Source organism: Theropithecus gelada, chromosome 11 (assembly GCF_003255815.1).
Source record: "Theropithecus gelada isolate Dixy chromosome 11, Tgel_1.0, whole genome shotgun sequence".
Classification (NCBI taxonomy): domain Eukaryota; kingdom Metazoa; phylum Chordata; class Mammalia; order Primates; family Cercopithecidae; genus Theropithecus; species Theropithecus gelada.
Genome location: NC_037679.1, coordinates 76213773 through 76236823, shown reverse-complemented (window position 1 = coordinate 76236823; position 23051 = coordinate 76213773). Strand labels below are relative to the sequence as shown.

The window sequence follows — 23051 nt, the reverse complement described above, 5'->3', positions numbered from 1 at the left end:
GACTTACAACAGATCCCCATTAGAAGCGCATTTACACAGCAGAATGATTTTATTGAGAAAACCAGCGTTAAGTACTGTTGCCGGCTCAGTTTTCCATTGCATACTGTCTACTTAAAGTCTCGTTCTCATTTTTAAATGTTTCGGTCTTTCTCCACGGAGAACACTGAGCAGAGCGGCCGTGTTGCAGGCTTTCTGCTGCGGCTGTCAGGTATCTTTGCTTTCCCCTCCTTAGTCCTTACTCCCAGTAAGGGAACTCAGACTACCAGCAACTTTTTAACTGAAGAGTGTCTGTGACCATGATGATCAAGATGCAGCTCTTCATGTTTTTATTTATTTATTCATTTATTTTTTTGGAGGGAAGGAGAGACATCAGCTGGACAAAATGCAGAATTTGGATGTGGGACAATTGCTTTTTGGAGACGTGAATAGCTGTACTGTACGTATTATTTTGTGTGGCATGCTAACTTCGAGCCGGGCACTGGCCTAATCAAGTCTTTGTAATCCTCCCAGCAATCCGATGAGGCAGGCGCAGATAGTAAAGTTTTAGGCTTTGCAGGCCGCGTACAGACTGTCGCATGTTCTCTGTTTTTAAAACTGTCAACAACATTCTTAGCTCAAGGGCTGTACAAAAACAGGCTGCAGACGGGATGGTGCCCACAGGCCATAGTTGGCTGACCCGGGCTAGGGTGTAGGCACTTAGCATTCCACTGTATAAACGGGAAACCCAGGTCATACTGCGTGTGCGTGGGTGGGAAGCCAGATATGGAATACAGGTGGTCCCTGAGTCGCCAGGAACCACTGAGCTCCAGCTGTTCACACCCACACTCTCCGGCGCAAGCAACTACCTCGCCATGGTTTAGCCTTGGTCTAGCCGCAACTTTAACCTTGAATGTTGCATTTCTGAAAATTTAGAATCTTGAAGGTAAAGGACATCCCTTCAGTGAATAAAACTATGTGCAATTATAGAATACATGTGTTATGGTCACGTAGCAATGACTGTATTAGGGCTATGCTAGTTCTGTAATAAATAGACCCGAAAAGCTACAATGGCTCAAACACCATAGAACTTTTTTGCTTCCATAATACTGGACAGGGGAATGGGCTGGCAGGGCAGCCCCAGTGCAGGCATCAGAGACAGAGCACTCTGAGCCGTCTGTCTCCATCCAGCCTGAAGTTGGGGGCAGCATGGAGGGCCGTGACCATCTGGGAGCTTCCATGAGCCGGGTGTGGAAGTGGCGCCCCTTATGTCCACTTTCATTTTGCACGGAGGCAGGAAACATCGTCCAGTTGTGTTCTAGGAAAGGAGACAGAACACAGTGTGGGTAGAAGCTCTGGTCCACCACACAGGCCACCCCAGTGTGCTCCTCCATGGCAGGAGACAGCCACGGACAGTTAAGCCAGGCTGTTTGTGGGGACGGACACATTTCTCCAGTCTCTGGCTCAGTAGCCCCTGCCTCAGTAGCACATAGAGGCAGCGGAGTTCCCTTTAGGTGGCACTGCCTGTGTACACTCAGTCTCCACCACAGATGGCTGCAGAAGCGAGGAGCAGACCTCACTGCGTGGGTCACGTGTGCTAGCTCTGCCTCAACAGCCAGATCTCAAGGGCCCGGCCATGCTCTCTTTCCAGAGGAGGTGCCAAATGGTTTCCTGTGGGCCCGAAAGGAAGAGAAAAGGTTTGGTGGGCACCAACTTGTGTGTGCCTCGCCCCCAGAACCCTCCGCGATCCCTGCATCCTCCTCAGCCCAGTTTTTCTGGGCCGTGCAAGTTCCCTCCGTCGGCCCAGCGTGGTGCCTCTGGGATTCGCCACCCCCAGTGCCCATTCAGAGGTGAAGCAGGGACAGTAGCTGCAGTAAGAACTCCCATTTGGGGAAAAGAAAGAATGAAACAGAAGTTGCTGGTCTCTAGCAGGGATGAAATCCCACTCGCGGGGGACCTTGTTAAGACCCCTGCCCTTGTCATGGCCGGGGGTGACATTTCCTGCGTAAGCCCTGACTCTGCTCTCCGGAGGAACGCCCTGCCCTCTGGGAAGTTCTTCCTCAAATCTCATCCTCTCTGGTCTCCTCAGAAGTGGGTGTCAGGTGCATCCTGCCTGGGGGCTGGCCGACTTTCACACTCCACTTCCTGTTGGGTGCAGCTTTAGGGGCCTGTCCAAGATTTTTATTTACTTATTTGTACAACAAGCTTGCGATTCCTCTAGCAATGATTCCTTCTAACGCTTAGCAGGCTATTAACCTGTTGGTGCCAGTAATCGTAGCCTGTGTTCTTTTTCAGAACTTTCCAGCCTGCTTTATCGCCTCTTGGCTCCCCCTTCCCCCTGACTTAATGTGGCTGCCTTCATCTGATATTAACCAAAGGTGACGCTCGCTGCTTAAGTGAAAAATGTTTTTTTGTTTTGTTGCTCAAGAGACAGTTTCGCTCTTGTTGCCCAGGCTGGAGTGTAGTGGTGCAGTCTCAGCTCACTGCAACCTCTGTCTCCTGGGTTCAAGCGATTCTCCTGCCTTAGCCACCCAAGGAGCTGGGATTACAGACATATGCCACCACCCTCGGCTAATTTTGTATTTTTAGTGGAGATGGGATTTCACCATGTCAGTCATTAGGCTGGTCTCTATCGCCTGACCTCAGGTGATCCACCTGCCTTGCCTTCCCAAAGTGCTGATTACAAGCATTTAACGGGCCTTTGTTGTTCAGTGATTTCCTTTGAGATGGAGTCTGGCTCTGTCGCCAGGCTGGAGCGCAGTGGCACGACCTCGGCTCACTGCAACCTCGGACTCCCGGGTTCAAGTGATTCTCCTGCCTCAGCCTCCCGAGATGCTGGGATTACAGGCGTGTGCCACCACACCCAGCTAATTTTTGTAATTTTAGTAGAGACGGGGTTTCACCATATTGGCCAGGAGGGTCTCGATCTCATGACCTTGTGATCCACCCACCACAGCCTCCCAAAGTGCTAGGATTACAGGTGTGAGCCACTGCACCTGGCCTTTTTTTTTTTTTGAGGCGGAGTCTTGTTCTGTCGCCCAGGCTGGAGTGCAGTGACGTGATCTTGACTCACTGCAACCTCCACCTCCTGGGTTCACGCCATTCTCCTGCCTCAGCCTCCCAAGTAGCTGGGACTACAGGCACCCGCCACCACGCCTGGCTAATTTTTTGTATTTTTAGTAGAGATGGGGTTTCACCATGTTAGCCAGGATGGTCTCTATCTCCTGACCTTGTGATCTGCTTGCCTCGGCCTCCCAAAGTGCTAGGATTATAGGTGTGAGCCACTGCACCTGGCCTTTTATTTATTTATTTATTTATTTGAGACGGAGTCTTGCTCTGTCACCCAGGCTGGAGTGCGGTGACGTGATCTTGGCTCACTGCAACCTCTGCCTTCTGGGTTCAAGCAATTCTTGTGCCTCAGCCTCCCAAGTGACTGGGATTACAGGTGTACACCACCACTCCCAGCTAATTTTTGTATATTTAGTAGAGACGGGGTTTCGTCATGTTGGCCAGGCTAGTCTGGAACTCCTGGCCTCAAGTGATTCATCTGCTTTGGCCTCCCAAAGTGCTGGGATTACAGGGGTGAGCCACTGGCATGGCCGATTTTCGTTCTCATCTCTTGGTGTGCAGAAGCAGTGGCCTTTTCCACATAGGACACCTGGGATTTCAGTCTCTTTTCCATTTTCGTTCTCAAACCAGCACATTTTTGCTTCACTCCTGTTTTTCTTGTCTTCCCTGGTGATAAACAAACAGAGCAGTCTACACACTGTATTCCTTGTCTCTTTTGGCTGCTTTTTCTAGACTGGCTGCAGGGCCAGTGGTTCCAGCTTGCAAATCAAAAGCAACAATTTTACCAAGTCTGACCCCCAAACAGAGCTCTCCAGCCCTCGGGCCTCCGGGAGGTGTTTGCTTGCCACTTGACTGCTAGGCTAACACCATAGAGTTTAGGGTTTTGATACAGTGGTGCCCCCTCAATGGTTTTGTTTGTTTATTATTATTAAGTTTAAAGTGGGCTAATATTTCCATAGGAAGTTCTACTTCCTATTTGGCTGTGCAATTAAGAAAAAAAAAACTAAAAACAATGATTCAAGTCTTTGGGAGTGGGAAGAGCTACACGTCGTTTAGTAAATGCAGGGAAGGAAGTTGCACAGAATACAGAAAGGAGAAATTTTGGGAGAATGAACTGGGCAGTCTTATAGAATCCTTACATGGTTAGAATTTCCAGCTGGGCACAGTGGCTTGTATAATCCCAACACTTTTGGGAGGCCAAGGTGGGAGGATCGCTTGAGGCTAGGAGTTTGAGATTAGCCTGAGCAATATAGCAAGACCCCCATCTCTACAAAAAAATTTAAAAATTAGCCAGGTGTGATAGCTTGCGCCTATAGTCCCCACTACCCAGGAGGCCGAGGCAGGAAGGTTGCTTGAGGTCAAGGCTTCAGTGACCTGTGATGGCGCCACTGCACTCCAGCCTAGGTGACGGAGCAAGACTATCTCAAAAGAGAAAAAAAGAATTTCCACCTGCCTTTTTTTTTTTTTTTTTTTTTTTTTTTTTTTTTGGGGAGAGAGTCTTACTCTGTCACCCAGGCTGGAATGCAGTGGCACAGTCTTGGCTCACTGCAGCCTCCGCCTCCTGGGTTCTTGTGTCTCAGCCTCCTGAGTAGCTGGAGCTACAGGCGTGTGGCGCCACACCCAACTAATTTTTGTATTTTCAGTAGAGACACGGTGTCACCATGTTACCCAGGCTGGTCTCGAACTCCTGACCCCAAGTGATCTGCCTGCCTCGGCCTCCCAAAGTGCTGGGATTACAGGCATGAGCCACCGCGCCCGGCTCTCCACCTACTTTTTAAATGAAAGAATTCTAATAGAAATGTTCATATGCAAGTTACTGAATTTGGGAGAAATTCATACTTTGAATGAAAGTTACGGTTTTCCTATTTCCAACCCATTATAATCTCACAATCCTAGAATTCCTCAATAATCTACCAGTTTTTGTAGGACGATTTTCTCCGTTGTGGCTGTTACTGTGCAGAGGGCTCTGTGCCCAATATCTGTGCTGTCCTCCACCCCAAGGTTTCTCAACCTTTTTTCCAGTATTGCCTGCTCCAGGAGGCTTTTTAGGTTGTTTTTTTTTCCTAATCACCCCTGCCACCCGAAATTGTTTTGACTTTTTTTTATAAAGATAACATTCATCTTACATGCAGTTAACCGTATCACTGGTATTTACTTCATGCACAATGTTGTCAGCCTCCACCTCTAGTTCCTAAACATTTTCATCACCCTAAAATAAAACCCCCAAGCCCATTAGTCAGCCACTCCCCATTCTTCCCTCCCGCAGCCCGTGGCACCCACCTGTCTGCTTTCTGTCTCTGGATTTGCCTGTTCTGTGCATTTCACGTACATGGAATCACATACAAGGTGACCTCTGTGCCTGGTTTCTTTCACGCAACATCGTGCTTTCAAGGTTCATCCTCTTTGTAGCATGTATTGGCACTTCTTTCCTTTTTATGGCTAAATATTTATGGATATACCACATTGTTTTGTTTTTATTATTTTTATTTATTTATTTATTTTGGAGACAGAGCCTTGCTGTGTTGCCCAGACTGGAGTGCAGTGGTACAATCTCGGCTCATCACAACCACTGCCTCCTGGGCTCAGGTGATTCTTCTGCCTCAGCCTCCCAAGTAGTGGAGACTACAGTCACGCACCACCATGCCCGGCTAATTTTTTGAATTTTTAGTAGAGACGGGGTTTCACTGTGTTGCCCAGGGTGGTCTAGAACTCCTGAGCTCAGGTGATCTGCCTGCCTTGGCCTCCCAAAGTGCTGGGATTACAGGTGTGAGCCACCACACCCAGTCTATTTTGTTTTTATTTTTTGAAATAAAAATTGTGGCCCAGGCTGGAGGGAAGTGGCACAGTCATGGCTGACTGCAGCCTCTACCTCACTGCAACCTCCACCTCCTGGGCTCAGGTGATCTCCCACGTCAGCTTCCCGAGTAACTGGGATCACTGGTATGCACCACCATGCCCGGCTAATTTTGTTTTGGTGTTTTGTTTATTTGCTTGCTCGCTTGCTTGTTTTGTAGAGATGGGGTTTCTTTATGTTGCTCAGGCTAATCTGGAACTTCTGGGCCCAAGCAATCTGCCTGCCTTGGCGCACATTTTGTTTATCCATTAAGCTACTGATGGACATTAGAGCTATTTCCCCTTTGAACTATTGTAAATAGTACTGCTGTGAGCCCTCAATGAAATGATTTTTTTTTTTTTTTTTTTTTTTTTTTTGAGATGGAGTCTCTGTCACCCAGGCTGGAGTGCAGCGGCGCAATCTCGGCTCACTGCAAGCTCCGCCTCCCGGGTTCACATCATTCTCCTGCCTCAGCCTCCCGAGTAGCTGGGACTACAGGTGCCGGCTACCACGCCCAGCTAATTTTTTTTTGTATTTTTAGTAGAGATGGGGTTTCACTGTGTTAGCCAGGATGGTCTCGATCTTCTGACCTCGTGATCCGCCCACCTCGGCCTCCCAAAGTGCTGGGATTACAGGCGTGAGCCACCGTGCCCGGCTGATTTTTTTTTTTTTTTTTCAGATGGAGTCTCGCTTTGTCGCCCAGGCTGGAGTGCAGTGGCACGATCTTGGCTTACTGCAACCTCTGCCTCCTGGGTTCAAGCGATTCTCCTGTCTCAGCTTCCTGAGTAGCTGGGATTACAGGCACACACCACTACGCCTGGCTAATTTTTGTATTTGTAGTTTCGCCATGTTGGCTAGGCTGGTCTCAAACTCCTGACTTCAGGTGATCTGCCCGACTTGGCCTCCCAAAGTGTGCTAGGTTACAGGTGTGAGCCACTGTGCCTGGCCTAATTTTTTTACTCTTTTTACTTTTTTCTACTTTTAGTAAAGACGGGGTTTCACTATGTTGGCCAGGCTGGTCTCAAACTCCTGACCTCAAGTGATCCACCCACCTCAGCCTCCCAAAGTGCTGGGATTATAGGCTTGAGCCACCGTGCACAGCTCTGTGAATTAACAAATGCCAAAGATAAACTACAACTGCTTATGTACTATGTGTGTGTGTGTGTATGTATGCGCTTTATGCATTAAAAGCATAAATACACATACTTTTTTTCACTCCCCCAAGAACAAATTTTTGTCCCTTGGGGGCGATATTGCCCCATTGAAAACGCAAGCTCCACCTGGGCGGTAGTATTGGGAATAGCTGCTCTCTGCTCTCGCTCACTGGTTGACCATTGGTATCTTATCTTTGAGTGCCTTTTAATGTACCCACCTTTCTTGGTGCCAGGAGCTGTAGTAAATGCAGAAGTGCATTTCTGTCACTTATAAGGGCTAAAATGTATGTTCCAAAGACTTTTTTTGATATATAATCTTTGCTTATTATATTGAGTTGACCCACCCCAGATCTCCTAAAATCTGTTACTAAAAATAAGGCCGGGTATGGTTGCTCACGCCTGTAATCTCAGCACTTTGGGAGGCTGAGGTGGGCAGATCACCTGAGGTCAGGAATTCAAGACCAGCCTGGCCAACATGGTGAAAACCTGTCTCTAGTGAAAATACAAAAAATTAACTGGGCGTGGTGGCATGTGCCTATAATCCCAGCTACTGGGGAGGCTGAGGCAGGGAGAATCGCTTGAACCCAGGAGGCAGAGGTTGCAGTGAGCCAAGATCGTGCCATTGTACTCCAGCCTGGGAGACAAAGGGAGACTCTGTCTCAAAAAAAAAAAAAGAAAAGAAAGTGCAGTTCCAAGACATCCTAGGTAATGACTACTTTTTTTTTTTTTTTAGACGGAGTCTTGCCCTGTTGCCCAGGCTGGAGTGCAGTGACGTGATCTCGGCTCACTGCAACCTCCACCTCCCAGGTTCAAGTGATACTCCTGCCTCAGCCTCCCGAGTAGCTGGGATTACAGGCGTGCACCACCATGCCAGGCTAATTTTTGTATTTTTAGTAGAGATGGGGTTTCACCATGTTGGCCAGGCTGGTCTTGAAGTACTCACCTCATGTGATCCACCCGCCTCAGCCTCCCAAAATGCTGGGATTACAGGCGTGAGCCACCATGCCTGGCAGTAATGACTACTTTTGCATGGAATTATTTTCTCAATAGTTGCCACAGAATTAGAGAATTGGGCCAGGCGTGGTGGCTCACACCTGTAATTCCAGTGCTTTGGGAGGCCGAGGCGAGTGGTTCACTTGAGGCCAGGAGTTTGAGACCAGCCTGGGCAATATAGTGAGACCCCTGCATCTCTACAAAAAAAATTAAAAATTAGGCGGGTGTGGCGGCGGCTGCCTGTAATCCAGCTATTCAGGAGCTGAAGCAGGAGGGAGGATCGCTTGAGCCCAAGAGTTTGAGGCACAGTGAGACATGATCACACCACTGCACTCCAGCCTAGGTGGCAGGGCGAGACAAAAAAAAGATTAGAGAATTTGAAAGCCTCTTAACCATCAACTGCTAGAGCATCCTTTCCTGATATGTTATATATACAAGTAGGAAGGCCCAGAGAGGTTAAGTGACTTGATTTGGCCAATGTCTGAGACTGGGTCCTAGCCTGGGCCTTTGGCTTTGACCACGGGGGTGTTTCTATTGCCTTAGTTTGCTTTCTCTGTAGGATTTTCTTGTCCTACAGAAAATGTCTGCTAGCAGTATCATCCTTTAATAATTCAAAGCCTGTTCTTTTATTATTATTATTATTTTTTTTTTTTTTTTGAGACAGGGTCTTGCTCTGTCACCCAGGCAGGAGTGCAGTGGCACCATCAAGGCTCACTGAAGCCTCAAACTCCTGGGTTGAAGGGATCCTCCTGCCTCATCCTCCTGAGGAACTGGGACCACAGGCATGTGCCACTGTGCCCAGCTACTTTTTAAGTTTTTTTTATAAACATGGGGTTTCACCATGTTTTCCAGACTGGTCTCAAACCCCTGGGCTCAAGTGATTTTTTTTTTGTAAACATGGGGTTTCACCATGTTTCCCAGACTGGTCTCAAACTCCTGGGCTCAGCCTCAGCCTCCCAAAGTGCTAGGATTACAGACGTGAGCCACCATGCCCTGCTAAGCCTCGTTATTTCTTTCTCACTAACTGTACATGGCAGCCTCCTGGCCAGATACAGCACTCTCTCTCTCTTGTCACTCACATTTACTTTGTAGAAGGAAAGCGAGGAAGTGTTATCCTTCACCATCTCAGCAACGTGTGCTCTTGAAGTTTGGGAAAAACCTATTCTAAGCCTACAGAGACTTCTAAAGGAAGTTGCTTCTGAAAATACGATTTCCTCTGAAGCCGGGGTTGGCACACTTTTTCTGTAAAGGGCCAGACAGTGCGTATTTTGGGCTTTGCGGGCCATATGGTTTCTGTTGCAGTGACTCAGCTCTGCCATTGTAGCGGGAAAGCAGCCATAGGCAATATGAACGAGTTTGGCCGTGTTCCTTAAACCTTTATGTCCAGAGCCACGCCGTGGACTGGGTTAGGCTCACAGTCTGTAGTGTCCTCACCCCTACTGTAAAGTTCATTTAAACAGTGCTCTTTTAATAGACGTCTAAGCAACATCAAAACATTGGGAAAAAAATAGTGTAATGGAAACCAGGATACCCACCGAGACTCAGCAGTTGTTCTGTTGTATCTCCCTCTTAGTGTGTGTGTGCTTTTTCCCTGAACCATGCGAAAATGTCTCAAGCAGCTTGAAACTTCTTCCTAAATATTTCAGCATGTCTCTCCTAAGAACAGGGGCACTTGCCTACCTGAGCACAGTATCAATCATACCTAAGATCATAGTGATGCATCCTAAATATGATGAAATCGGATGTTGAGGATCAACCAAGTTTTATCATAGAACCTTGCGGCACTTCAATTTTCTGAATACCACCCTGTTCATATTGGAATCAATATAGGTATCAATAGGGTAGAAGTTGTCAAAGAAAAAGGCAGGTAAGGCCGGGCGCAGTGGCTCACGCCTGTAATCCCAGCACTTTGGGAGACCCAGGCAGGTGGACCACCTGAGGTCAGGAGTTCGAGACCAGCCTGACCAACATGGTGAAACCCCGCCTCTACTAAAAATACAAAATTAGTCAGGCGTGGTGCTGCATGCCTGTAATCCCCAGCTACTTGGGAGGCTGAGGCAGGAGAATCACTTGAACCCGGGAGGCGGAGGTTGCAGTGAACCGAGATCGTGCCATTGCACTCTGGCCTGGGTAATGAGCAAAACTCCATCTCAAAAAAAAAGAAAAAAGAAAAAGACAGTTAAAAATCATTCAACACTAAATCCATTTGTCCAAGGCAAACCCTGCAACTGCCTGACAAAATATCTGCTGTTTCAGGTAAGCTGGGGTTCCAAAATGTTCTCTTGCTACAGGTATAAAATTCAGCAGAAACAAAATTTTTTTTTTTTTAATTTGAGATAGGATCTTGTTCTTTTGCCCAGGCTGGAGTGTGGTGGTGCAATCTCGGCTCATTGCAGCCTTGACTTCCCTGGCTCAGGTGATTCTCCCATCTCAGCCTCCCAAGTAGCTGAGACTATTGGCGTGCACCACCACGCCCGACTAATTTTTTGTATTTTTAGTAGAGATGGGGTTTCACCATGTTGCCCAGGCTAGTCTCAAACTCCTGGGCTCAAGCAGTCCTCCTGCCTTGGCCTCCCAAAGTGCTGGGATTACAGGTGTGAGCCCCTGCGCCCAGCTGGAAACAATGTCTTTAATTCCTTTGCTTTAACAGGGAGGGGCATCATCCTTGAAGGAATAGATCGCTCACACTTTCTAATCAAAGTTCGGTGGGAGCCCGTGGAATCAGCGTTTCATCCGTGTCTTCCTTAGGTCAGTACTGGCTCCTTTATCCTCTACCCTCACAGAGTTGGGCGGACTAGGGGGATGGCAGAGTTCACTTATAAAGGCCCATACACAATCTTGCGGTTTCCTTACTTTATTTTTCTTGAAGAGACAGAGTCTCACTCTGTCACCCAGTCTGGAGTGCAGTGGCGTGATCCTAGCTCATTACAATCTTGAACTCCTGGGCTCAAGTGATCCTCCCACCTCAGCCTCCCAAGTACCTGGGACTATAGGTGCCTGCCAGCTCACTTAGCTAATTTTCATTTATTTATTGTAAAGACAGGATCTTTCTATGTTGCCCAGGCTGGTCCCAAACTCCTGGGCTCAAGCAATCCTCTCACCTTGGCCTCCCAAAATGCTGGGATTACAGGCATGAGCCAGCATGTGGGGCTTACTTTTTCAATTAGTAGTATCTAAGACCTTGACTCAATGTACTGTATTGGCTAAGAGAAATGATTTGGGCTGAGGTATAAGAATAGCCCATCAGCTGGGCACGGTGGCTCACGCCTGTAATCCCAGCACTTCAGAAGGTTGAGGCGGGCAGATCACCTGAGGTCAGGAGTTCCAGACCAGCTTGGCCAACATGGTGAAGCCCCATCTCTACTAAAAAAAAATACAAAAATTAGCCGGGCATGGTAACGTGAGCCTGTAATCCCAGCTACCCAGGAGGCTGAGGCAGGAGAATTGCTGGAACCTGGGAGACAGAGGCTGCAGTGAGCTGAGATTGTGCCACTGCATTCCAGCCTGAGCGACAGAGCAAGGCTCTCTCAAAAAAAAAAAAAAAAAAAAAAGAATAGCCCATCTAAGTTTGCTCTGGGGGCTGTGATTTATTTCTGTATGGGACAGAATTGCACTCAGCAACATCATCTGCAAAGAATATAATGGTCTGTCTTCCGCACCTGCCTCAGGGTGTGAATGAGCCATTGATGTACTGATGCATTGAAGTGTCCATGCTCTCACCCCTAAGCCTCCTTTAAGCTTCTGCCCCTCTCAGCCCACTAAGGATGTGTAGCTATTGGTATGAGTGCCAACAGCTATTTCTTATAAGGAGCAAGCCAAGGCCGGGTGCGGTGGCTCATGCCTGCAATCCACCCACTTTGAGTGGATCTTTTTGAGCTCAGGAGTTTAAGACCAGCCTAGGCAACGTGCCAAAACCCTGTCTCTACAAAAAAGTACAAAAATTAGCTGGGTGTGATGGCACATGCCTGTGGTCCCAGCTACTCGGGAGGCTGAGGCTGGAGAATTGCTTGAACCCAGGAAGTGGAGGTTGCAGTGGTCCCAGACACTCGGGAGGCTGAGGCTGGAGAATTGCTTGAACCTAGGAAGTGGAGGTTGCAGTGAGCCGAGATCGCGCCACTGCCCTCCAGCCTGAGTGACAGAGTGAAACTCTGTCTCCAAAAAAACAAAAAAAAACAAAAAAAAACAAGCCAGCCAGCTGTGTCTCTTGTAATGCCCTGTTGAATGCTGTTGAACACCATCCTCCTGCTTCTGGACTCAAGGAGTTTTGTTTTTCCTGAGCACTGGATAACAGAAACAGAGATATCACACTCCTCCAAGAGCCTCCAGATTATAGAGCTTTTAAGGAATCTGTCTTGAGAGATCAGAGTCTTATAAGGGCTGGAGATACTGTGTGCCGGGGCTTACCTGAGACTGTTCCTAAAACCTTCAGCTTAGCTCATTCGCATTTGACTCCAGTTGGGCCAGTGGTCTTTCGGCTTGTGTGGCTGGCTCAGCTTGGAGCCACAGGTCTCTACAATGGTGTGTCTGCCCTGCCTTCAGCACCCATACCCCAAAACGTGGAAAACACCATCGGCAGCTTCAGAACCAAAGGTAACTCTCCTCTCAAGTGTGAAATAATCCCATTCAGATGGTGGGTGACTTGGAATCGAGGTGGCCAAGGTGTCATAGAGTAGCCATTTAGACCGCAGTATCTCAGGGGAACAAGGAGCTCATCCAACCCCATTTGCTTGGGTCTGTCATTCCAACTAGGCTTCTGCTGTAGGGAAGGCCTTGCTCTTCTTTCCCACAGACCTCAGAGGCATGTCAGTTACCACTTCCCAAGGTCAGCATTCATACCCTGCTCCTGCCTGAGCTGGAGCCGCTGACATAATCAGCAGGCAAACGCTTCTGGAATGTTAGATGAAGTCAGCTTTACCTTCCTGTGACAGGACACACTCTGCCAAAAAGCACAAACATTCCGCACTGTGTAAAGGTCATGCTGTTCTGACCCCTTATTCTGTGCCAGCCGCAGATACCTGGAATTCTCCACTTTACAGCTGAGGAAACCAGGGCCCAGAGAAGTTGAGTAACTTGCCCAAGGAAGCACAGCTTAACATGGTGAAACCCCATCTCTACTAAAAATACAAAAATTAGCCAGGTGTGGTGGTGTGCACCTGTAATCCCAGCTACTCAGGAGGCTAAGGCAGGAGAATTGCTTGGACCTAGGAGGTGGAGGTTGCAGTGAGCTGAGATTGAGCCCCTGCACTCAAACCTGGGTGACAGAGCAAGACTCTGTCTCAAAAACAAAACAAAACAAAAGACAGCACAGCTACTGAATAAGAAGGCCAAGATCACAACCCAGCTCAACCTGACTCCAAAACCCAAGCTGCTTTTTGCAACTCCCCTGGTTGAGTTTGCTTTAATCCTCATCTCCCTGGAAACAGCTAGAAGAAGGCAGTTCTCCCCTGTAGAGATGTCTATGGTTTTCAGTGATCTTGCTTCTGACAGAGTTGCAGTAGGTAGAGTTTGGTTGAGTTGTGAAACTCAGAGGAGTAAGCTCAGGGTAAACTTTGTGCCATTGTGTCAGCGTGGTTTATTCGTGTGAATACTATCATTTTGCCTGTGTAGGAATTAGAAGCTGACAGGCAAAAGTCTTCAGAGGACCACCTGTTGAATTCTTGGTTTCTCAAGATGGTGACTCATATATATGTGAGTGTTTGTATTTATCAACAGCTAACATAGATATGTGACATATAACATTTATATGTAACATATATCATGTATGATGTACATGTATACACATATACATGTGTAACAATAGTACATATGTGTTGTGTAACACATTACATAAGCACATGATGTATATGTAATGTGTAAAATATAGCATTACATATGTTGTGCATAACATGTATATGTAACATTGTACATACAAAATGTGTTGTGCATGTAACACCACACATTACATATGTGTTGTAACATTAAACATATTACATGTGTGGTGCATATATGTCACATATGTTGTGTATATCACATATTACATAAATGTGCATATAGCATTTATATTACACAAGTGTGATGTCACATGTTCTACACAACATACATTACACATTGCATGTCATAACATACATGTATTATATGTTCTGCATATACATTACACATGTTCTGTAATATGTATACATACATGTAACGTGTATATTACAAATGTTTTGCATGTAACATCACGTATATTACATATGTTGTGCATGTACCATATAGCCTTGTGCCTATGACATGCGTGCATGCATATCATGATTCTGAAAGGCATAACATGCATATGACATGCAGCATGTCATCTTGACACATTTCATGTCACTTCTGCCACATGACGTTTGTGACGTGACATGTGCTCTGTGACATGTTTATGACATGCATGTGCTCTATGACCCACATGTGACTTTCAACATGCTGTGACATTCATGACATGCATGACATACTTGCAACATGTGATATGCTTGCAAAATGCATGCAACATATATGACACACTTGCAATATACTAGTGACATCAGGGCCAGGCACGATGGCTCAAGCCTGTAATCCCAGCACTTTGGGAGGCTGAGACGGGCAGATTACGAGGTCAGGAGATCGAGACCATTCTGGCTAACACGGTGAAACCCCGTCTCTACTAAAAAACACAAAAAACTAGCCGGGCGAGGTGGCGGGCGTCTGTAGTCCCAGTACTCGGGAGGCTGAGGCAGGAGAATGGCGTAAACCTGGGAAGCGGAGCTTGCAGTGAGCTGAGATCCGGCCACTGCACTCCAGCCTGGGTGACAGAGCGAGACTCTATCTAGAAAAAAAAAAAAAACTAGTATATATATATATATATATATATATATATATATACACACACACACACTAGTGACGTCCATGTGCCATGTAATGCTTATGAAATGCTAATGACATGTGACATGCCAATGACATGCTTAATACAGGAGGCATTCTTGTGAATTGTGCCAAGCTAACATAACTACATGTAGCATTCTTGCAAAATGTGCCAGGACAGACAGGTGACAGATTACAGTGACAGGTGACATGTGAGAGTGATGGGTGACAGTGACAGGTGACGAGTCACAGGTGACAGGTTGACAATGACAGGTGACATTGACTTGTAACAGGTGACAGTGACAGGTGGCATGAGTCAGGTGACAGGGTGACAGTGACAGTGACAGATGAGTGACATTATGTGACAGGTGACTGACGTGACAGTAAAGTGACAGGTGACTAACATGACAGGTGATGTGACATGACCTTAGGTGACAGTGACATGGCAGGTGATGTGACAGCAGGTGATGTGACAGGTGACATGTGACAGTAAAACGTGACAGCAGGTGGCACATGACAGTGAAATGTGATGTGACAGTGACGTGTGATGGTGACAGTAACAAGTGACATGGCAGTGACAGGTGGCAGGTGATGTGACAGGTGATGGGTGATATGTAACATGATAGGTGACAGTGGTGATGTGGCAGGTAATGTGACAGTGACATGTGATTGACATGATAGTGATAGTGATGTGACTGGTGACAGTGACAGGTGACATGACCATAACGACTGGTGACCGGTAACACGTGACAGTGGTGGCAGTGACAGGTGACAGTGTGACTGGTGACAGGTCCAGTGACAGGTGACAGTGACAGGTAACAGGTGACATGCAGTGTGCCACATGTCCATTACATAGTCATTCCTATTACATGTCACTGACATGCAAAGAAATGACTTGTATGCCCATCACATGCTATGATCATGCCTGTTACATGCCACTGACCCGCAAATTGCATGTTACATGCTATTTTCATGCACGTTACATACAACTGACATGCCTGTTGCATGCTAGTGATGTGGGAAGGCATAGCTGTCGGCATGCCTATAACATACCTTTTATATGCCACCAACATGCTAATGCATGGCTATTAGTGCAGTGCTCATGTCTTTTACATGCCAGGGACATGTGAAGACATGCCTGTTACATGCTATCATCATGCATATTAATATGTCATGCATATTTAGGTGCCACTGATGTGAAGATCTGCATATCACGTGCCAATGACCAGCTATCATTTATATTACCACTGCTGACATAAAATATGTATGTCACATGCTCATCACACTATGGCCATGCCTGTTTTATGTGATTATTATGCCCACTACATGGTAAGGACACGCTTGTTACATGCTACTGACATGCCATGACATGCCAGTTACCCATCGCATCCTATGGTCATGCCTATTACATACCACTGACATGGTTATTGCATGCTAGCTACATTTGAAGACATGGCTGTTGTATGCTAGGGACATTTGAAGACACGCATATTGCATGCTATGGTCATACCTACTACATGTCAAGGATGTGGCACCAATGTGCTAAGGCATGCTTCATAATGCCACAGGCATGCTTTTTACATGCCAGTTACATGCCAAAGACGTGATGGCACGCTTATTACATGCTCTGGTCACACATTTACATGACACTAGCATGCACATTACATGCCACTCACGTTAAGTCATGTCTATCATGTGGCAATTATATGCCATTGCCATGCATATTACATGGTACTGGCATTCTTATACATGTGTTACATGCTTTTACATAGTATTATCAGGTTTATTTATACTATGCTCATACCTATTACATACTAAGGGCATACTTGTTATGTTCTGACATGATAGGACATGCCAATTACATGCTCATTGCATCCTATAGTCATGCCTACACGCCACTGACATACTACATTTTTATCATGTGCTCATAACATGTTATGGTCATGCCTGTTACATGTTTATTATACACCAAGCACATGTGTGATATGCTAAGGATTTCTGACGTGCATGCCAAGTACATGTGACATGAACATGCCTATTTGAACATGCCTGTGACATGTGATGTGCAAAAGACATGCCTTTCACATGCTGATATGTTTATTGCATGCTGAAAATATGGTAAGGAAATGCTAAGGACTTGGCAGGTGATAGGTGACAGTGACATGTGACAGTTACAGGTGACTGATAGGAGACAGTGATAGATGACAGTGACATTACATGTGACAGTGGCTGGTGACCATATGACAGGTCACATGTGATATTTACAGCTGACTTGTGACCATGACATATGACAGTGCAGGAACAGTTACATGTGACAGTGACATTACATGTGACAGTGAGGACGGTGCTATGTAACAGTGACAAGTCACATGTGACATTTGACAGGTGACATGACATAACAGGTGACAGTGACATTACATGTGACAGGTGACATTTGATAGGTGACATAGTGACAGTGCCATTTGACAGGTGACATCCTAAAACATGTTAAGGACATGCTTGCATGCCAAGGACAGAATATTGCAGGAACATACACATTACATGCTAAGGGCATATGCATAACATGCTAAGGTCACACCCCTTACTAAGGATGTCTCTTACATGTCAGGAACATGTAGCATGCTTATGTGTTGAAGCCATGGCAATGACATGCTAATGGCCTGCTTTTTACATGTTAAAGATGTGCTTGTTACATAGCCATGCTAATGATATGCCATGCCAATGAAGTGACATACCAAGGACATGGCATGCTTGTAACATGCCAAGGACATGCCAAGGACACACAAATGACCTGTGACATGGTAGTGATGTGACAGGTGACAGATGTCAGGACAGATGAGTGATGTGACATGATAGGCGACAGGTGACAGTGACATGTGACAAGCAACAGGTGATGATTCAGGTAATAGGGTGACATGCAACAGGTGGCAGTGACAGGCAACAGGTGACTGTGACATGACAATGACAGGTGACATGGCAGGTGACAGTGATGTGACAGTTTATAACAATGTCATATATCAATACCTAATATTTCTTCTGCAGCTAGGCCTTCCATCTTCTTTCTCTTACTCATTGAAATCGTTGAGCACCATGTACCATTTGTTAATCACTTTAGTTCGGTCCCCCGCTCCCCAGCTTGGAGCTGGGGGTGGACATGTTGCTGCTGAACAGAAGGGCTGGTTCCGGGTCTTAGATGTGTAGGTTTGTAATGTGTGGAGTGGCAGCCCTGAAGTGAGCCATGTAGGAGGGGGCAGAAGTCCCCTGACAGTACTGTGTACCCAGTAATAGAGACAAACAGATGGCCCAGGGTGAGGGAGAGTGAGGGAACAACATTTTGTAGTTTAGTAGTGAGAGATGCTGCGAATTGTCACTGTCTAGGCAAGATATATTCGGCATGAGTCACCCTCAGTCTAGGCTGCACAGCAACCCCAGGCGAATAGTATCTCCAATCTTAAAAGCTCATTAAGCTCTGGCTGTCTGCGCCCCGCCTGGAAAAGCCTCTGTTGAACAGGGAGCACCAAGAGCGCGAGGAAGGAGCCAGTGGCTGTATGAGATGGCCCAGGTATCCCGCCAGCAGGTCGCACACCCAGGCTCTTCCCCAGCAAGGAAGAGCACCTGTTCCTATCTGGGAAAGAGAGAGAGGAGAGTGGTAATTTTCCATTTTCCTTTCCTGAATGAGTCATACGAAAGCAAAATGTGTTCCCAGCTTGTGTTACTACTTCTGTCATTGTGGGGCTGCACAGATCAAAGGCTGAGGGAGACGTGTCTCCCTTCCCAACCCCTTGATCCATTCTTTTCAAGATTCACTTCCCTCTCCCCACTTCAGAAGCCTTGTGTCTGCCTGGAGCCCACTGGTTTGCCTGGAGATGGTCTGCTGTCCTTTCATTTTAAATTAAAATGCTTCTGCCACTTGGTGACCCAGTGAGGTGTGGGGTTCAGGATGGGATATGAGGTGTTTGGCCATGCCTTACTGCCTTGGTGGAATGTGCCAGCAACCCACAAGAACACAGCAGTCTGGGAGAGGGGCCATGGCTTCAGAAATACTGCCTTGGGGCTATTGTTTGTAGACCAAACCTGGACTCCCTTCCTGCTGCCCACAGATCAGGACCAGCTATGCCCCTGTAGGCGTAGAACCATCCAGTTTGTGAGCAACTTGCCATTTCTACATTGGTGGCTGTTTCTAACACCCAAGGAGGTTGACTCACTGAGTAGATGGGCAGGGTCTTAGGAAGGAAATCAGTTATTTGGCCTCACACTCTGGCAAATGCCCTAAGGTAGTCCTTTGAGTTCCTGAATTCAGATGAAACTCTCTCCTTCATCAAAATGAGCCCTGGGATTCACCCCTTCTCTCACCCTTCAAGGTTCTTCCATCACCTTGTCCTGCTCTAGGGACCACACTGGACCTCTGTGCCTCCCCGCCACCACCACCCTGGTCTCTTACCTTGGCAAGTTCACCTGCCTCCTACCTGGTTTTTCTAAAATCTTGGAATGATTCCCTTGCTTAATGGCTTCCTGTTGCCCTTAGAACAAAGTCCAAACTTTTAAGCATAGTGTGTCACACTCCTGCACACAGACTCTGCCTCTGCCGCAAGTTACAGGCTCCCTGACTTCCCTACACCCTCCTGCCTCTGGGCCATTGCACAGGCTGTTTCCTTTGCCTGGAACTTACTCTACCTACATTCATATTTTTTGAGCTCCTACTGTGTGCATAGCAGTATGCTAGGTACATGGAACATATAAAAGACACCCAGGCTACGTAGCCATGCTGGGCATGTAACAGTAATGGAGTCATGTTGCATTAGTCCGTTTCATGCTGCTAGTAAAGACATACCTGAGACTGGGTAACTTGGAAAGAGGTTTAATGGACTCACAGTTCCACATGACTGGGGAGGCCTCACAATCATGGCAGAAGACGAAGGAAGAGCAAAGGGACGTCTTACATGGCGGCAGGAAAGACAGCTTGTGCAGGGGAACTCCCGTTTATAAAACCATCAGATCTTGTGAGACTTATTCACTACCAGGAGAGCAGTATGGGGGAACTGCCTTCATGATTCAATTATCTCCACCCGGCCCTGCAGTCGACGCGAGGATTATTGCAATTCCAGGTGAGATTTCGGTGGGGACACAGCCAAACCATATCACATATTTACCACATACTGTGAGCCCGGCACGTGCCAGGCACGCACATACATGTCTCTCATCCTCCCAGCAGCCCCGCGGGGTATACTATGTTATTCTCACATTAGAGAGAGGGGAATGAAGGCCCAAAAAGCGGCTCAGATTACAGGGAATGACGGTGGAAACATGACCTCTGCGTTCAGCGCAGTGCTTCTCAAAGTCTCTCCCTAGACCAACTGCAGTCACCTGAGAACCTGTCAGGAATGCAGATTTCTGAACCCAGCCCCACCGAGTCACAAGCTCTGGTGCTGGAGCTCAGTGATGTGTATTTTAGTAAGTCCTGCAAGGGCTTCTGAGAGACACACTCAGTCATGAGGTATTTCATACACAAATGGTTTGATTTGTCAGCATGGGGTACTGGTGGCCTTAAAGGCTTTCCTTTTTTTTTTTTTTCAATTTTTAAAAACCAACTACAGTGCTGATGAGATTATGTGAGATTGTAAACCCTAAGTATAGTGAGATTTCAAGGCCCCTTTCCCCTCCACATAGGGTGGTATTCTCAAAGCCCAGATTCCCTGGGTCTGAGGACAGGGACACTGTTGCCCAGGGTGGCCTCCTGGGCTCAGATGATCCTCCTGCCTCAGTCTCAGGAGTAGACGGGGCTACAGGCGAGCACCACCACACTCAGCTTTCAAAGCCTTGTGTGAAAGATTATTCAGGGGATACTTTATAGTTTTTTTTTAAGTATTTATTTATTTATTTTTAAATTTTATTTTATTTTTGAGATGGAGTCTCACTCTGTCACCCAGGCTGGAATGCAGTGGTGTGATCTCAGCTCACTGCAACCTCCACCTCCCAGGTTCAAGTAGTTCTCCTGCCTCAGCCTCCTGAGTAGCTGGGACTACAGGCACCGACCACCAGGCCCAGCTAATTTTTGTATTTTTAGTAGAGACAGGGTTTCACCATATTGGACAGGCTGCTCTCGAACTCCTGACCTCAGGTGATCCGCCCACCTCAGCCTCCCAAAGTGCTGGGATTACAGGCATGAGCCACTGCGCCTGGCCTTTTTTTTTTTTTTTAAATTAATGTTCTATTTGTTACAAATATAAATTTGAAACACCAATTCTTCCCTAATACTTTGTGTTGAATTTATGAATATCCCTATTTTTTATATAAATAGACTGTAGTTTACAATCATTTTAAAGGGTTTTTTAAAGCCACTTCAATAAATTCCCTTAAATACTTTGAGCGCACTAATGAATTTAATATATTTGATTTCTTCTTAAGCACTTGTCAGAACCTTCCTAAGTACTTCATTATGAATTTGTATACATCTAATAAGTTGAACTTTAAATATGCAAATTTTAAGTTCTTTTAAAGAGTAGCGTTCTGTTTACAAACTTAATATTAAGTTCTCATATAACTTCCAGGTTAAAATCTGGCTGACACAACAATGCGCATATACTTAGTACCACCGAACTGCACACTTGAAAATGGTTAAGATGGTGAATTTTATGTTACGTATATTTTACCACGATTTACAGAAATATCTGGCCATAATTGATTACTCAGTTCATTTGAAATTGGGATCACAAGGCCTTTCTGTTAGATGATGCCAAATTCTCTTAAACATTTCAAACCCTTAAAATAGAAAGTATACCAATATACGTAGATTACTTTTCGATATAATACAGGACCGAAAAAAAAGGAAACTATGACTTTGCATTACTTCATCCTTTCTGTACTTAATGCTAAACCTTCTGAGATTAAAGATTCTGACTAAAGAGGCCGGGTGTGGTGACTCATGCCTATAATCCCAGCACTTTAGGAGGCCGAGGCGGGCGGATCACAAGGTCAGGAGATCGAGACCATCCTGGCTAACGTGGTGAAACCCCGTCTCTATTAAAAATACAAAAAATTAGCCGGGTGTGGTGGCAGGTGCCTGTAGTCCCAGCTATTCGGGAGGCTGAGGCAGGATAACGGCCTGAACCCAGGAGGTGGAGCTTGCAGTGAGAAGAGATCGCGCCACTGCACTCCAACCTGGGCCACAGAGCAAGATGCTGTCTCAAAAAAAAAAAAAAAGATTCTGACTAAAGAAAACACTGTGCCATCCTTAGAAACTCGGCGGTGCCCACCAAATACAGAATGCTGCAAATTGCTACTTGGCCAGGAAGGAAGAATGGATTTTTTTTCAAGGACCTCAGCTGAGCCCTAATTATAGTCACTGTGCTGATGGCAGGTATCAGGGCCCCTTCTCCCTCCATGTGGGGTAGTGCTCTCAAAGTCCAGATTCCCTGGGTCTGATGACAGAAATCCTAATTCTTCCCCAGTGTGAATCTCAGGCCTCCCCTTTCCTTTTAACCTCACCAGTGAATGTGCCATCTGCCTTTACTGCTTCCTTCTCTCCTGAATTCTTCCCCCACCACCTCTGCAAAGGACATGGCCCATAGAGATATTGTTCCATAGCACCCGCTGATCCTGCAGCCCCTGGCTTCCTGTTACTCTTACTCTTGTAGCATTTCAGAGAAGGAAAAGGTTGCTGTCAGTTGAGGACAGTGGGAGATTTCCAAAAAGGAGAATATAAAAACTGGCCTTTGTAGGATGCACCAACAGGAGAGCGGGGAGAAGTGAGGTGAAGGGAATTCATTCTAGTCTGATGAATAAATTACTAGCCCAGGCATACCATTTGCTTTCCCCTGACTTTTTTTTTTTTTTTTTTTTTTGAGACAAAGTCTGGGTCTGTCCCCCAGGCTGGAGTGCAGTGGCACGATCTTGGCTCACTGTAAACTCTGCCTCCTGGTTCAAGCATTTCTCCTGTCTCAGCCTTTCGAGTAGCTGGGATTACAGGTACCCACCACCATGCCTGGCTAATTTTTATATTTTTAGTAGAGGCAGGGTTTCACCATGTTGGCCAGACTGGTCTCGAACTCCTGACCTCAAGTGATCCACCTGCCTTGGTCTCCCAAAGTGCTGGGATTATAAGGCGTGAGCCACCGCACCCGGCCTCCCCTGCCTTCTGAGCAGGCTGCACCCCTCTGTTGATTGTATCACATTGGAGCTCTTCCTCTTAC

At 46.6% G+C, this 23051-nt stretch overlaps 1 long non-coding RNA gene across 1 annotated transcript in view; it reads right to left on the bottom strand.

The window, feature by feature from the left end:
* Positions 1 to 341: 341 nt before the first annotated feature.
* LOC112634071 overlaps positions 342 to 23051 on the bottom strand; it is a 44166-nt gene continuing 21456 nt past the window's right edge. The window contains exon 3 of the long non-coding RNA XR_003121722.1: positions 342 to 1647. This is a non-coding gene — a long non-coding RNA (uncharacterized LOC112634071). The remainder of the gene's footprint in view (positions 1648 to 23051) is intronic.